The following is an 18,524-nucleotide window of genomic DNA, read 5'->3' on the forward strand; positions in this document are numbered from 1 at the left end:
AATCAAGAATCGGACGAACAAGCGTTTTGTAAGCTACTTCTTTCGTCGATGAGTCACATTTTCTTAGAATTCTTCCTATGAATCTCAACCTGGCGCCTGCTTTTCCCACTATTTGTTTTATGTGATCATTCCACTTCAGATCGCTCCGGATAGTAACTCCTAAGTATTTTACGGTCGTTACCGCTTCCAATGATTTACCACCTATGGCATAATCGTACTGGAATGGATTTCTGCCCCTATGTATGCGCATTATATTACATTTGTCTACGTTTAGGGAAAGCTGCCAGCTGTCGCACCATGCATTAATCCTCTGCAGGTCCTCCTGGAGTACGTACGAGTCTTCTGATGTTGCTACTTTCTTGTAGACAACCGTGTCATCTGCAAATAGCCTCACGGAGCTACCGATGTTGTCAACTAAGTCATTTATGTATACTGTAAACAATAAAGGTCCTATCACGCTTCCCTGCGGTACTCCCGAAATTACCTCTACATCTGCAGATTTTGAACCGTTAAGAATGACATGTTGTGTTCTTTCTTCTAGGAAATCCTGAATCCAATCACAAACCTGGTCCGATATTCCGTAAGCTCGTATTTTTTTCACTAAACGTAAGTGCGGAACCGTATCAAATGCCTTCCTGAAGTCCAGGAATACGGCATCAATCTGCTCGCCAGTGTCTACGGCACTGTGAATTTCTTGGGCAAATAGGGCGAGCTGAGTTTCACATGATCTCTGTTTGCGGAATCCATGTTGGTTATGATGAAGGAGATTTGTATTATCTAAGAACGTCATAATACGAGAACACAAAACATGTTCCATTATTCTACAACAGATTGACGTAAGCGAAATAGGCCTATAATTATTCGCATCTGATTTATGACCCTTCTTGAAAATGGGAACGACCTGCGCTTTCTTCCAGTCGCTAGGTACTTTACGTTCTTCCAGCGATCTACGATAAATTGCTGATAGAAAGGGGGCAAGTTCTTTAGCATAATCACTGTAGAATCTTAAGGGTATCTCGTCTGGTCCGGATGCTTTTCCGCTACTAAGTGATCGCAGTTGTTTTTCAATTCCGATATCGTTTATTTCAATATTTTCCATTTTGGCGTCCGTGCGACGGCTGAAGTCAGGGACCGTGTTACGATTTTCCGCAGTGAAACAGTTTCGGAACACTGAATTCAGTATTTCTGCCTTTCTTCGGTCGTCCTCTGTTTCGGTGCCATCGTGGTCAACGAGTGACTGAATAGGGGATTTAGATCCGCTTACCGATTTTACATATGACCGAAACTTTTTAGGGTTCTTGTTTAGATTGTTTGCCAATGTTTTATGTTCGAATTCGTTGAATGCTTCTCTCATTGCTCTCTTTACGCTCTTTTTCGCTTCGTTCAGCTTTTCCTTATCAGCTATGATTCGACTACTCTTAAACCTATGATGAAGCTTTCTTTGTTTCCGTAGTACCTTTCGTACATGATTGTTATACCACGGTGGATCTTTCCCCTTGCTTTGGACCTTAGTCGGTACGAACTTATCTAAGGCGTACTGGACGATGTTTCTGAATTTTTTCCATTTTTGTTCCACATCCTCTTCCTCAGAAATGAACGTTTGATGGTGGTCACTCAGATATTCTGCGATTTGTGCCCTATCACTCTTGTTAAGCAAATATATTTTCCTTCCTTTCTTGGCATTTCTTATTACACTTGTAGTCATTGATGCAACCACTGACTTATGATCACTGATACCCTCTTCTACATTCACGGAGTCGAAAAGTTCCGGTCTATTTGTTGCTATGAGGTCTAAAACGTCAGCTTCACGAGTTGGTTCTCTAACTATCTGCTCGAAGTAATTCTCGGACAAGGCAGTCAGGATAATGTCACAAGAGTCTCTGTCCCTGGCTCCAGTTCTGATTGTGTGACTATCCCATTCTATACCTGGTAGATTGAAGTCTCCCCCTATTACAATAGTATGATCACGAAACTTCTTCACGACGTTCTGCAGGTTCTCTCTGAGGTGCTCAACTACTAGCGAACTTTCCACCACAAATGGATGATGAAGACAATATCAAACCTTGGGCCACAACATTCAACTAAAAAGTCAGTCTTCAGTGTTCAATCTATTGATTTTGACTTGAAAAGTAAAGTTGTATATTTGTGACATGCACCATGGTATTTGGAGCCATCACATTATCACAGTTCAAAACTTCAAACACTATCAGCTTACCAGGAGCTTTCTCATCCCCTCCTGGAGTGAAGCGCGTGAAGTCTTAGGACGTATTAAAAACTTGCGGAAAACTTCAATTGTCCTGCAAGCAGAGAGTTCTACTCAAGACTGTTTGGCACAGCTACAATAGCCAATCCTCCTACAACCTGTTGTGACTATGACACATATAATCCTGATAATAGTGATGGATATGAAGATTAATGTTTTAAAATGTGACTGTACATTGTATACCACATTATACATTCTATTTCTTAAATAAATAATTGTTTATCTAATGCAAGTCGTAAGATAATACTTCGTCCTGACAATAACATGTATATGGCATACAACTATAATATTGTTATGCACTCTGTTAATGGTGTTTCTATATAATTGTGCAAAACCCCAACTATTTTAATCCATTTTCCTTCTCCGTACCCTGAGAATATAATTTGGTATTCCTCAATTATTTCTGATGACGTTCCTGATGACTAAAGACTATTTAGACAAAAAAAACAAATTAACTGTTTATGGAACGAAGATATGCAGTTTTTTCGTTTTCTCGTAGTTGTGATTTTCTGACTGGTGGGGATTTTGCCAGAAACGCCTCAATTCTAATTGACAATGTGGAAATTCGAGTGTAAATGCGAGTTCCAGTGCTTAAGTATGAAAAAGGTTACGAGCCTGAACAATGAAACGTTACATTGAAAAATCCTAAAATACCAATATGCTTTTATGACTTACAGACTAATCAGGCAGCAGGATTAAGGAGTAAGAAATACATTGAGTTAGGTATCAAAAATTATTATAATTAATTTGAGTCTGATATGCCTTATTTTATATTTAATGTGTTTCAAGTTGATAGTAAAAATAATTGATTAATTGATTCATCATTATTTGATTGTATTAAATTACATACAATATATTTGAAATGTGGAAGAAATAAAATATTTCGGCAAGAAACATGGAATGTAGAAACACCAGATAATTATTAGAAAACTTTTGACTCATTTCGTGTTGTAAACGAGTTACTGAATTAAAAGGAGAAGTAGGTATAAGTAAGTCCATGTAATTTCATTACAAATTATCTTATCCATGTCATAAACATTACATGTAGAGGAAACATTGTGATGCCACAAAAAACGACAGTGAAATTATGTGCTGGGTTTAATACTAATATACCAGTTGCTACTCTAGTGTACATAATTATCTGTGGAAGAAAGAATTTAATATACGATGCTAAACATACAATATTATCTGAGAATTTTTAATATTTTACTTTTTCACATTTTTTAATATTATCATATTTTCTTAACTTTTTGTTATATTCAATTTCATCATCAAAAAGTGGATTTTTTATACTTTTCAGTTATTATTATAAACTCGTCAATGTCATAATTATTAAACAGTTCAACTATCTCTTCAACTGCATAAATTTTTAGTTTTCATTTTTTGTTATTGATTTGTGAGTCCACTTTTTCCTCCTTAAAAAGGACAACAGTGTAAACAACGCAAATTGTTTAAGAAAATTAATGAGATAGTAGTAGATGTTTTAAATAACATTACTCGATCTGATCACCCAAACAGAAAACATAGAGAAAAATTTGTGTGGAGATCAAAAATGAATTTAAAATTAATTTGACAAAGAGTTATTTTATATTAATTAATGTGTTTGATTTCCAGTTTTTTGAAGATGGAAATATTAAACAGATACATTAAATTTATTATATGAATTCCATGAGTATTTTATATGAAAGCCAGTATGGAGTTCACACTTAAAAATCATTATTCTTGAAACATTTTTGCTGTTTTTTGTTTAAAAAAGTATTTGAGTTCATATAGTTTGGGGTTTCTGGCTCATTTTCCAAGAAAATGAAAAAAAACGCGAAATTTTCGACAGTCTCTGCACAGCCTCCATGTGCCATCTCGTTTCTTGACCATATGTAGAGGTGGCTCTCATTGACTATCCAATAGCCTTGTCACACTGTCATTCATTTGCCTTTCCACATTTTGCCTGGTCACTGCAAATTTTTTGGCCATGAGGCAGTTTGATTTGGTTGCCCCTGGATGCCCTGGTGTGGGTTGACTGAAATATTGTGTGTTGTGTCATGGCTTCACCTGCACCTTTACTCCAGATAGGATACCTGTAAATTGTTGTTCTATGCTGTCCTATTCATCATATTTATCCACTACTGTGACTGTTGCTTTCTGCAGTACTTCTTACTTAATATCCACCGCGAGGTAGAAGTTGTGTAAAAAATCAACACCTAGAATTGGATCAGTATCTTTGGCTATCAAGAAATTCCATGTCATATGCTTTTGAAAGCCAAGATCTAACACAAATGATCTGCTTTCATGTGCACTGATTCCTGAGTTATTTGCTGCTGTTAAATATAGAGGAGTAGCTGTGCCGTCCAGTTGGAACTGTCCTTTATGTAACACACTGACATCTGATCCTGTATCTACCAAAAACTTCTATTTGGAACATCTGTCCCTTAAGAATAGCCGCTTTGCCCAGTTCCCCAACGTTGTGAATCCTACGCTCAGATCATGAGAGTGTCTGTAAAAGTAGAGCTCCGAAAAGGTGGAGTATTCATAACCTGATTTTGCCGTGTTGTGATGACGCCAAGTGCGCATTTCTGCAACCAGCTCCAAGCTGTCTAGCTACTTGCCTGTTGCTGCCAATACGTGGAACATAGTATCCCATTTGGAAATTCCGTTCAGACCTGGCTCTTGTATGTCTGATGGACACAGAGCCAACATTGTTAATGTGGACATCTTCTTGCATTGCAGGCCTGAATGTGCACTGTGGAGATTGTAATATTTCTGGCATTGCAATAATCATATTTGGCTATAAGATACGCTTCTTAGAGTAGTCGCAAAGGCAGCAGTGGCAAGATGACATAATGTGGTGTTAGATACTGATGACAGATTGTTTATATAGCAGTCTAATATTTGTAATTGGAACATTAGTATTGGTATGTCTGGTGAAAAGAAAATAAGATACACTCTGAGAACTAGAGAAGGAGTTCAATCTCTCAGTAGTAGTGACAGACTAGTGGGACAGATACAAATAAATGGTGGTGAAGTCAGATATGGGTTCAGTGATATGTCGAATGTAGTCAAAAATGATCAAAGTGAAAATGTAAATTCCAGCTTTGGTGATGAATCCGAAACAACAAATTCAATAACCGATAATTACATTGAGAGTTCTGAAGTAGCCATGAACGATTTCACTGAAAATGTAGAGTTAACTAATAATGAGGGCAGTGGAAATGTTGATTTAGTGGCAAACAATGATAATGTAAACCCAGGATTTGTAATATCTTGTCAAAATAAAATGATTCATTGGAATGACAATGACAGAGAAAATGACTCTGATGCTGACTTTCCTAATGAGGTAATAGATGAGTTATGTACATTAAGTCATGGTACAGCACCAGCTGACACGTTACCAACTCAGGATCATGATCAGGATGTAATGTCTATACTAAAATTAATTTTGCAAGAACAGAAAGAGAAATCAAGAAAAGCACAAGATAAAATAGAGAAAATAGGTAAGGAATTAAGTAATACACTAAAAGAAAATAAGAAGGAATTAAGTAAACTTCTAAATAAAATAGATCAGGGGTTTAAAGAAGATAAGGTAGGAATGTCTCAGAATATAGCTAACTTCGAGGCTTTGGAACAAAATGAAACAAATCTTGAAGTTAAAACTTAGGGATGTCGCAAGAACATACAAGGTGCAACAATAAAGATGTGGCAACCCTGCAGGCTTGCGTAGGCACAATATCTATGACCTTGGTCTATAAGCTGCTTCTGGTCCAAGCAGCACATCGATGCAACTGCTCAGTCGTGAGTTGTGCTGTGATAAAAGTTAACATGTGTTAGTGCCTCTCGTCACGGAAATGGAACTACATAATATTGTGCAACGGTATGCCAATTCTTTTTACGTTGAATTGGGTGAAAATGTGACGACAACTTACGGTAAGCTTCAGAAGGCTTTTGGAGAGGAGGTTATGTCAAGAGCTCAAGTTTTTCATTGGCATAAAATGTTTAGTGCAGCAGAAGGAATGTTGAAGATAAAGACCGCAGTGGACGACCATCAACCTCACAGATGGATGTTAACTTGGCCAGGGTGCACGAACTTGTACGATCTGATCGAAGATTATCAATGAAAATGATTGCAGAAGAACTGAACATCAATCGAGAAAGGGTTCGTCTAATAATAACTGAAGATCTGTGCAAAGGGATCACCCAGACCAAAAAAAGCTAGCATGTCAAAGTGAAAAGTGAAATGCATGCTTGTGTGCTTCTTTGATTCCAAGGGAATTGTTCATAAAGCGTGCGTACCTCCTAGACAAACAGTTAACCATTATTACTACAAAGAAATTTTAGAAAGACTTCATACAAGAGTTCTTCGTATCCATGTCAATTTTGTTGATAATTGGATTCTGCATCACGATAATGCGCCATCCCATACTGCTCTGTCAGTACAGCAATTTTTAACCTCAAAACAAATTTCAGTACTACCACAGCCACATTGTCCACCAGAATCACTCCGTGCGACTTTTTTCTATTTCCAAGAGTCAAAACAGCTGTCAAGGGACACCATTTTCAAACAACACAAGATGTCCTAAAAGCTGTGACGAGGGTCTTGGAGGATATTGCAGAAGATGAGTTCCAGAAATGTTACCATCAATGGAAGAACTGCTGGAAAAAGTGTGTGCAGTCAGAAGGGAATTACTTTGAGGGAGACAACACTAAACTTGGCTAAAATGGTAAGCAACATTTTATTCACATCAGTCTAATTGCTTTATTATCACACCTCGTAGATTATGAAACAAAAGAATGGGGTAAAAAAGAAGAAACCAGTGAGTTAGAAATAAATCGAAACAGACATTTGACAGAATGTAACAGGCCAGAGATTATGACAGATAGTATTACACATACACCAACAAGTGAACACGGTATATAGTTACAACAAGACACCAGTACCATTTTAATGAACATAACAAAAACATCCCATACAGTATGTAGTGGAACAATTTTTAAATATTTGTAACAGTGTTATACAAAAGTTTATGTTTGTAATTGTTTTAAGAATAGGAAAGCAATATGAGGGCTACTATATATAACACAGATGAAATAACGCAAAATAAATAACAATAAACTGAAATCTGCAGAAGAAGAGGACGATGCTAAACCAGGTAAGTGAGTATGGCAATGTACAATAGAAGTAATTCTGGTGGCAAAAATAAAGGGAATAATTCAATATTGTCTTGAGATGATGTAGAGATTGTGTCATCATAGACATATCGTTACTCTTTAGTATGAATTGAAATGGTGATGTGGTTTCTGCTGTCATGAATTATGAAGAGAGGAAAGAGGTAACTGGAGAGTTGTAGATTAGGCAACAGAAAAGTCGGCCAATTGTGTGCATAGAGAGAGAAAGGTGAAGTATTGCCATTAGACGACAGGAAAGTCGACCAATCATTTATGAAGAGGGAGGTAGGAGAGGCAAAAGGTGAAGTGTAAGTCGACCATTAAGTTGTATTTATGGGCCAATTGGTTTCCACCAACTATTTTATGCAGTAGAAGGAGGTAGGTATATTGTCGACATGGGACACAACACTGACATGAAATTCTCTTAAAAGATATGAATGTAATAAATAAGATTTGAATGGAAGGCCAGATAATATGAAATATAGAGACTAATGACACATACTGGTTTTAAATATGAAAGGAACATGGTACAAAGGTATGTATAAGAGTAAGATAATTAGGCCCATATATGAAAGTCTGTAGAAAATACACAGTCATTATATGAATAGAGTTCCACTAGTACTTTTTGTAGCAACAATGACACTCAAATGTAGATGGAATGATACCTCATACTGTAGAATGAAGCTGTGATTTGGTAAATGAGTCTTTGTGCATTATGCTTGATGCAAGATTCTAAATGTTCTCTCATTGTGTCTGTGAATCGCAATTTAAGCCTCGATAAGCTTTCAGCGTGAGTCATTAGCGCAGGAGGTCGGTAGCAACAGATGGTGGGAGCCAACACAGAGCTCTTAAAGATTTCAAAAGGCAATGACCCAGCTTATGTAGCTACATCTGTGACGAAAACAAAAACATTGCTGAATCACTGTTGTAGTATGATGTATACATTGGCTTTGTTTACATACACTCAGAACTTAAGTATTCCACTTAGGGTAGTGGAAGCAAATAGGCACCTCACGTATACTTCAGTCTTAGTACAAATGAGATCAGTGACACGTCATCTGTGGTAACACAGAGGAGTTACGAAGGAGAGAAATATTTTTGAGGGAAGGAGTTTATCATATGCACATATATATCATCCTATCTCTCTCTCTCTCTAACCTCTCTCTCTCTAACCTCTCTCTCTCTTTCTCTTTCAGCTTGCTGTAAGATTACCATTTGCGAATGCCTGCTGTGAACCCGGTGCAGTAGGGGAACAAATGACAGCAGTAGTGTAGGGGTCGGTATAGGACAAAATCCCAAACATTTTGCCGCCTCCTTGAAATGGCATATTTTTGCGCAAAAGCTGGCTACCACTTTTTTGCGGTCACTTTTTTGTGAAATCTTTGAGAGGTTGCAGGGCACTCTCACTTTTGATACTGTGTCATGCTGCTTAATTTTCATAGGGAAGGTGATCTTTATTACTTGGTTACTATATCTGATACGATCTGACTTCATTCATACGATGAAATAGTTAGCAGTAGTTAATGCTTTTGCTTGTGTGCTCTAGTGAATGCATAGTGGTAGGCTTTACCTGCATTTGAAGGAAGAAGATACCGAGTTAATTGACAGCAGTAAAATCGTATGACAGCTGAGAACCAAGGGGAGCTTTGTTCTGCAAACCTGGGTGAAAACGTTTGCCGACAGCTATGTCCCCGGTCTCATTTTGTAGACACATTGTGTGGCGCCAGTCGATCGACAGCCACGTCCAGGTAGGTTGACTGGGGCCGATGACCGGCAATAAAGCAGGGTATGGGCCCTTGTTAGGTAGAAAGTGGATGACACGGCTGAGAGTTTCTGCGAATTCTGTGGGACAGGACAGTGGCGTCCAGGTGTCCAGTCTCTGCTAGAAAACAAATTTGTGAAGGCACGAGGCTTTTAGCGAGTTTATGGTCATTCTTTGGAAAGTTCGAAATGGATGCAACAGGGGAGATTACGATCTTTTTATGGAGGGTTGTTGTTCCATTCAAGTCATGCTTTTAGCAAACATGGTGTAAACACATGGGAAAGAGGGTACGAAGCTGTTTCTTTTTTCCTTTTCTCCCAATTAATTTTTAAAGTCGCTGGTTGGTCAACTCTGTGTATGCAGAGTAGGGGGATGGTCTCCCAGCTTCAAATACCGTGCTCCACTCGTAATTGGCTTGTGATAAAGTGGGTGTAGTCTAAAGCCATGTCCTACGTGAGCAACAGAAGCGACCGACAGCGCGCAGCAGCATCAGACGACAAAAAACAACCGCAGGTGGTTACAGAAGTGTCCTACGTGAGCGACAACTGTGTCGCTGCCTGTCTCCCGCTGCAACTGGCGACGTTTGAATTCAAACGTGTTTGAATCTTGTCGCTGCCTGTCTCCCGCTGCAACTGGCGACGTTTGAATTCAAACGTGTTTGAATCTTGTTGCTGCAGCATGCTTGACACAGAGTGACAGCCACGTGTCTTCTTGGCAAAGCAGTGGAGCGGACGCGACAGCAGCTATGAATTACTTATCATCCGATTTTAAGAAAACTATTCGGTGAAAAAATTTGATTCTTCTGCAACCTATACCTTGATATCCTTAAATGATAAAGGTCAGAATCTATTTTCGTTATTCGTCATAGTTCATGTGCTGCATGAAATCGAGTACATGGCTGCACGAAGTTTTTAAGAATTTGCAGAGTTAAAATCACATTGTGTAGACTTTCCGTATAGTTCGTTTAAGGCCATACAGTATTGCGTATGAAATGTAATCAATACATCTAAATTGTATTTAAAGTTGAGACCTGAATGATATCTCTTTTCATTCTTGAAATATTGGTTGTTACATCCGGGGACGGGTAGCTCGCGGCATGTCCGGACTTTTCCTGCGCTTTGGGAATCAAGTGGTCTTAAAAATCGTCATATCTCATAAAAGGCTCAAGATATCGACACGACGAAATTTGGAAATGACAGCACGCAGAAAGGACTATTTTATCATATGATTAACATTCGATAGCTTTTTGTAAACGCGTGAGCAGAGCGAAAACAACTCCCTATAACTTACATCATGAGGTTTTGTCCAAATTTTCATAGCCAAACAAAGGGAGAGAAACAGGCAAACGGGGTATCAAAGCGACCAGAATGAGGTCTAGTTTGGCATGAAAATATTTAACTGCTTGAAAGTAATCAGGGTAATGAAGGAAAACTTAATTAATAAGCTGAGGAAAAATTGAAATATTTCACGAAAAGCTGCTGTAAATGAAGTGTCAAAAATGTCATCTGTTCAAGACCTAGCTATTTGGCACATAAAAAGATACATTGGTGCGGTATTTAAATGTCAAAAAGGCTTCCTTCAAATCAAGTACGTTAGGAAGGCAAACGAGGAGTCAGCAAGATCATGCTTTCTGAATAAAACTTGAAATTAAAAAATGAAAGAAATCAGTCAAATATTTTATGAAATGATTTGTGTAAAAGAAATAAGTAGATCAGAGAAACGTTCTGCGTGACTCTGAATGATGCTCGCAATCATGAACAAAAAATGAGGTGCGCCAAAGGTATCCCTAATATTTTTTATTTCATACTTTTAGACAAATCACTACACAAAACGTTTTACTTTCTTTTCAAAAATTTTGTAAGCTTTACTTTTACAGACTATTTAGAGTAATTGAAACGCTTGGCCTTAACACTGACTGCTGATGAATTAATTTCACAACATCAAATATCTATTAAATTTCGTGGTTCATTGTAATTTATTAGGAATTAAACGTGTGTGTTATACTGGGATAGGTGTGAAGATCAAGTTCTTTGGTAAGACCTTAAAGTATACTTAACGATGCAGTGTAAACAGTATATATAAAACATAGTATTCAGAATCGTAACTGAGTCAGTAAAAATATAAGAACTGCCGTGGATTGTACCCAAGACCTATTCCTCATGTACGCTACCCCTACACCACAGCTAATTATTGTTCACTGGTATTAATCTGTGTGCTTATGTTTGCATTTAGTGCAGTTAGTCATGTAATAGTCATTCTTCTGCATTTATTGGCTGTTAAAAGTTCTTGATCATGTAAAAAAAACATTCGTATTTAATTTGTAGGTAACGTAGTCGTATGCTCCTCTGCTCATTCACGTGTATTCAAAGAACTTGTCTGGTGATCTTCATAGTTGACGATACCTATGAAATTCTCCATGGAGATTTCTCCCTTTGTAAATTTCATGCACAGCATTCCTTTTGGCTTTATTTCCTTAAGTAAACCTAACTATGTAGCCTTACTCTCCAGCTACAGTATTCTACAGGTTAAGGACGCCGTTTTATAGAAACAGCTGGTTGGTTCTAATCAGCCATCTTGTAGCGCGACATGGTCGCTCCCACGCAGGACACCCAAGGTTTTCGCCCGATGTTGCTGCTTGTCGCTGGAGTGTTGCATATCCAGAAGTCGCTCGCTGTCGCTCGCTTCTGTCGCTCATATAGGACACGGCATAAGCACGTAAATGTACAACGCTACCGAGCTGCGGAGGAAAGCTGTAGAGAAAGAGAACAACTCACTCTTGTACTGGCGCTTCGCTAGAAAAGAACGGAAGATTTTTACCTAGACGGTGAAACTTGTGTCCTTTGCTAGTGTGCCACTTAGAGCCTGTGCCACTCAACATCTGAACTGTCAGAGGTACTGCTTCTTGCATCACGCACACAACGAGTTATGCGTGGGTGTACTTATTTGTTTTGCGTCGGCCGTCTAAACGTTTGACATATCCTGTCACGCATAGTCGTATCGCGGAGTCAAATTGGTTTGGCAGACCAGCAAACGGGTCCACCTGCAAACTGGAATCCACCGGGGTTTCAGAGGCTCACAGGGAAGTATCTGCGTTCCGAATTAGCCGATCGCAAGAGCGCGTACTTGCATATTTCCGGGCGCGCCCCGTTAATAACAGATTGCCGCTGTCCGTGCTGTGCCGCCCTCACCTGCAGAAGGGTCAAGTATTGGCTGCTACCGCGTAGGGCTACAATATATGCTTCTCAGCACCCTGTTCTTTGGAATCATATATTTCTTTATGGAATAGTGGAGTATAGATGCTTGATAGTAGCGTAACTTTTGGTCCATACCACGGATTCACATTTATGAAGTCAGATAAAGCGGTTAGTTCTGGTTAGTGTGATGTGTTGATCCCAGCTGATCACTTTGTTAACCATAGACCGCACATTATTTGAAAGCGTTTGTCAAATGAAAATGTTTGTGTGCCGTTTCTTTAGCCATCTTTTGTCTTGTGATGTTAAGAATGGAAAATCTACTGTTATTTAGACCACAACTACTCCCAGTGCTCTGATTAACATTACCTTTGCCATTTTCTTAAAGCTTGATTGAATTGAAATAGCACAAGTTTACATCATGACGACTTTACGGCGTCCTTTTAAACGACATCTTTTTGCACAAAAGATGGCGATCCCCTTTTGGAGAGCACTTTTTTGCCTAATCTTGGCGACTTTACGGAAAAAGTTTACGCCTTCCTGAACTCCTATCATTTTGCACAAAAGATGGCGGTCGATTTTTGGCGGTCGCTTTTTTGCGAAGTCATGGCGACTTTACGGCGGTCTTCTAATCGGAAACTTTTTTCCAAAACGTTGGCTACTTTTTGGCGGTCACTTTTTGGCGGTCTCTTTTTTGCGAAACCTTGGCGAGTTTACGGCGGTTTTCTAACCGCTAACATTTCCCAAAATGTTTGCGACTCTTTGGAGAGCACTTTTTGGCGGTCGCTTTTTTGCGAAATCTTGGCGACTTAAATGAAGGTTCTCGGTTGGGGACAAACCCGCATGTTTTTGACGTTTACTGGAAAAGGACTGCCACTGATAACTTTCTATCTTGCTCATCTTTATTATAGCATTTCCGGAAGCACAGTTACATTTGCATTCTGTTCATTTATTATTATAATAAATGAAGACTGATTGTGAGCCAAAAATCAGAATCGTGAAAGAAAACTGAAAAATCTATCATAGAATTGTTTTCATCCGTTATAGTGACTTGCAAATGTGTAACTTTATCATGAACTGGCAAAAATAACGGATAGCTTGGTTCATATATGATAGCACTGCCAAACTGCAAATGGTCAGCTCAAACAACTTTGGCTTAAATGAAGGAATACTGTTCGTTTCCCTATGAAAATAATCAGAGTCCTTTACAAATGTGTCATCTGCTAAATTAAAATGGACTTTGTTTTTATCGAAAGGAATGATTTTCGGCAGCTGTGCTGCAACAGCGTTTGCTGCGAGCTCCACAGTTTGATTCTCTGTAAAACCCAGCAACCGCCCAATACTGTGCTCTCTATCAAAATACAGCTTAGAGTGTGTGCTCTGAATTTCTACTTTGTTGGGCGTACCATTTGGCTTAATCCACAAATTATCAGCACTGAATGGCTGCTGACTCTGTATATATTTCTCTAAATTATCTAAACTGTAGTGGCCTGTAGGAATAGTCAGTGTGTTAATGACACTGTCTTTCTCAAGGTACAGTCTGTTGTTTTCACATGTAACATTTCATGCCAAAAATGTTGAGTAAAAACCAACCAGCCCTACTTTTGTAAACGAACTTCGTACAGGTACGTTCAGACTTTTTTCTAAAGTCGAAGACTTACCACTGAGTTCAAAAATAATAAATGAAGATTGATTGGGAGCCAAAAATCAGAATTCGTGAAAGGAAACAGAAAAAGAAAAATGATGAACTTTTACCTAATTCTAGACGATATGCAATAATAGGCCCAAGTTGCTGTGGGAAAATAACGTTAATGATTGACAATTATATCTTAGCGCCAGGATGGTTGAACTGAAAAAAAAATTAACCCCCTGTATGTTTACTCTAGAAGTTTGGATCAGCCGAAATATCAAGAATTTATAAAAGCATGCAAAAAAAGTGAACATAAACACAAAAAATACTACTTTTATCAGCAACACTGATGAAATGATTACACTAGACGAATTTAAAGATAACTCCGTTGTTGTTTTTAACGACTTCACCCTCGAAAATCAAGATATAGCCAGAGAATACTTTACCAGAGGACGACATAAGAACATTGACTGCTTCTATTTAGCACAAACGTACTCAAAAATTCCCAAGCAGTTGGTGAGAGATAACCTTAATTTTCTTAACATTTTTAGGCAAGATGACACACATTTAAAGAACATCTACGACGGATTTGTGGATGGAGTTTTGAATTGGAGCGACTTTAGAGAAATTTGCAGTAAATCTTGGAACCAGGATTTTGGCTTTAGAACTATCGATATGGCTCGGAAAGCGAATTCAGGCAAATACAGAGGTAAAATTAAAACTTTTGTCAGATTTTAATGGATAAAGAACCATTAAAAAATAACACTGCTTTTATTCACCCAGCTATTGTGTGAGCTATCAAAACTTAGCCACTTCACATAAACTTTATCACCTTTCTTTTTCAACACTTTTTCCACGAGATAAACATCTGGGTATTTAGTCTTCTGTAATTTCTGCTCATAGAAGCTTCCCTTAATTTCGTTACCACTCATATCCTTCAGCTTATATGTCGGCGGATTTGTGTTGCTGACATCAACGGCTTCAAATAATTCAGTAGACCAATTTGCTGTATAGCCTTTCTCGAACAAACCCTTCATTTTGCTGATTCTCACTTCATCACCTGGCGCGTACTTGGGTGATTCACCACTGAGTTCAAGCGTTTTTTGCCGTAGCAAATCAGTTACATCTACAGAATGAGATTTTCACTCTGAAGCGGAGTGTGCGCTGATATGAAACTTCCTGGCAGATTAAAACTGTGTGCCCGACCGAGACTCGAACTCGGGACCTTTGCCTTTCGTGTGCAATTGCTCTACCATCTGAGCTACCGAAGCACGACTCACAGCTTTACTTCTGCCAGTATCTCGTCTCCTACCTTCCAAACTTTACAGAAGCTCTCCTGCGAACCTTGCAGAACTAGCACTCCTGAAAGAAAGGATATAGCGGAGACATGGCTTAGCCACAGCCTGGGGGATGTTTCCAGAATGAGATTTTCACTCTGCAGCGGAGTGTGCGCTGATATGAAACTTCCTGGCAGATTAAAACTGTGTGCCCGACCGAGACTCGAACTCGGGACCTTTGCCTTTCGCGGGCAATTGCTCTACCATCTGAGCTACCGAAGCACTACTCATGCTCAGTACTCACAGCTTTACTTCTGCCAGTATCTCGTCTCCTACCTTCCAAACTTTACAGAAGCTCTCCTGCGAACCTTGCAGAACTAGCACTCCTGAAAGAAAGGATATAGCGGAGACATGGCTTAGCCACAGCCTGGGGGATGTTTCCAGAATGAGATTTTCACTCTGCAGCGGAGTGTGCGCTGATATGAAACTTCCTGGCAGATTAAAACTGTGCGCCCGACCGAGACTCGAACTCGGGACCCTTGCCTTTCGCGGGCAATTGCTCTACCATCTGAGCTACCGAAACACGACTCACGCCCAGTACTCACAGCTTTACTTCTGCCAGTATCTCGTCTCCTACCTTCCAAACTTTACAGAAGCTCTCCTGCGAACCTTGCAGAACTAGCACTCCTAAAAGAAAGGATATAGCGGAGACATGGCTTAGCCACAGCCTGGGGGATGTTTCCAGAATGAGATTTTCACTCTGCAGCGGAGTGTGCGCTGATATGAAACTTCCTGGCAGATTAAAACTGTGTGCCCGACCGAGACTCGAACTCGGGACCTTTGCCTTTCGCGGGCAATTGCTCTACCATCTGAGCTACCGAAGCACTACTCACGCTCAGTACTCACAGCTTTACTTCTGCCAGTATCTCGTCTCCTACCTTCCAAACTTTACAGAAGCTCTCCTGCGAACCTTGCAGAACTAGCACTCCTGAAAGAAAGGATATAGCGGAGACATGGCTTAGCCACAGCCTGGGGGATGTTTCCAGAATGAGATTTTCACTCTGCAGCGGAGTGTGCACTGATATGAAACTTCCTGGCAGATTAAAACTGTGTGCCCGACCGAGACTCGAACTCGGGACCTTTGCCTTTCGCGGGCAATTGCTCTACCATCTGAGCTACCGAAGCACTACTCACGCTCAGTACTCACAGCTTTACTTCTGCCAGTATCTCGTCTCCTACCTTCCAAACTTTACAGAAGCTCTCCTGCGAACCTTGCAGAACTAGCACTCCTGAAAGAAAGGATATAGCGGAGACATGGCTCTACCATCTGAGCTACCGAAGCACGACTCACGCCTTGTACTCACAGCTTTACTTCTGCCAGTATCTCGTCTCCTACCTTCCAAACTTTACAGAAGCTCTCCTGCGAACCTTGCAGAACTAGCACTCCTTTGCGAAAGGCAAAGGTCCCGAGTTCGAGTCTCGGTCGGGCACACAATTTTAATCTGCCAGGAAGTTTCATATCAGCGCACACTCCGCTGCAGAGTGAAAATCTCATTCTGGAAACATCCCCCAGGCTGTGGCTAAGCCATGTCTCCGCTATATCCTTTCTTTCAGGAGTGCTAGTTCTGCAAGGTTCGCAGGAGAGCTTCTGTAAAGTTTGGAAGGTAGGAGACGAGATACTGGCAGAAGTAAAGCTGTGAGTACTGGGCGTGCGTCGTGCTTCGGTAGCTCAGATGGTAGAGCAATTGCCCGCGAAAGGCAAGGGTCCCGAGTTCGAGTCTCGGTCGGGCACACAGTTTTAATCTGCCAGGAAGTTTTATATCAGCGCACACTCCGCTGCAGAGTGAAAATCTCATTCTGGAAACATCCCCCAGGCTGTGGCTAAGCCATGTCTCCGCTATATCCTTTCTTTTAGGAGTGTTAGTTCTGTAAGGTTCGCAGGAGAGCTTCTGTAAAGTTTGGAAGGTAGGAGACGAGATACTGGCAGAAGTAAAGCTGTGAGTACTGGGCGTGAGTCGTGCTTCGGTAGCTCAGATGGTTGAGCAATTGCCCGCGAAAGGCAAAGGTCCCGAGTTCGAGTCTCGGTCGGGCACACAGTTTTAATCTGCCAGGAAGTTTCCGTTACATCCACAGGTTTCATGCCTATTGTGCTATGCACACTGTTGTTGTAATTGTGTATCAGCTTTAGCAGTAGGTCGACCCACCTGTACTTACCTTGAAGTGCAAACCGTTTACACATTTTTTCCTTCAGTGTTCTGTTAAACCGTTCGACGACTGACGCCTTAATCTCTGAGAAAGTAGAATAGTGATTTACGTTTTCAAACTTCATCATCTCTCTAGATTGTTTGTTGTAGAATTCTGTAGCGTTATCTGTATGCTTCCTTTCTGCCAATACATATTTGAAAGCACTAGTAACGTTTCCACCAGATTTATCTTTAACAGAAATTGCCCAAGGAAATTTTGAAAACACGTCTATCACAGTCAATAAATACCGCAAATGTTTATTGATTTTGGATATGTTCTTTAGATTACCAGAATCCATCTCAACCAAGTCAGATTGGCACGAATCGAATATACCCAATGCTGTGACTGCTTTCCTTGGGAAGTTCTTTCTCGCCGGTTTGTGCAGCCCGTTGACAACTTCTTCACGAATATTCACAGTCGACCACTTCATCTTTTTTTTTACAAACTTGCTCTTATTACTCATACATTCTGCACAACTGCCCTCGATTCTGGCTCGACCATTTTTTGTGGTAACTGTCTGAGGCTGAACTGTAGTTGTAAATCTTTCGCACCTCAAGCATCAAATATGCTTTTCGTCGTCATTCATTTATAATTAACTTTGCATCTTCCTCTCTAGCGCATCAATCCTCCCTTTCATGTTATTTATCTCTTTACTCATACAAGCATCGAAAAATTTCTTGCTGTATTATCAGCTAAGGTCAGCTTTGCTCGCATAGTTATTCAATAGTGAGGGAATGCTTGTATATTCAGCTTTGCTCACATAATAACCGAAAAATGTCTCCAAGTCCTTTTTGCTGTCGTATTCGAAGAGGTCAGCTTTTCTCGCAAAGTTATTCAATAGTATGGGAATGCTTGTGTATTCAGGCTTGGTGACAAGATTGTTTAATTGCTTTTCTAGATATCTTTCGGTAACTACATCATGGCCATCTATAGGGTCTTTTACATTTACTAATCTCTTACCTTTGAAGTCAATATAATCTTTCGTTATTTTAAAAATGCT

This window comes from Schistocerca serialis, chromosome 3 (genome assembly GCF_023864345.2).
Source record: "Schistocerca serialis cubense isolate TAMUIC-IGC-003099 chromosome 3, iqSchSeri2.2, whole genome shotgun sequence".
NCBI lineage: Eukaryota > Metazoa > Arthropoda > Insecta > Orthoptera > Acrididae > Schistocerca > Schistocerca serialis.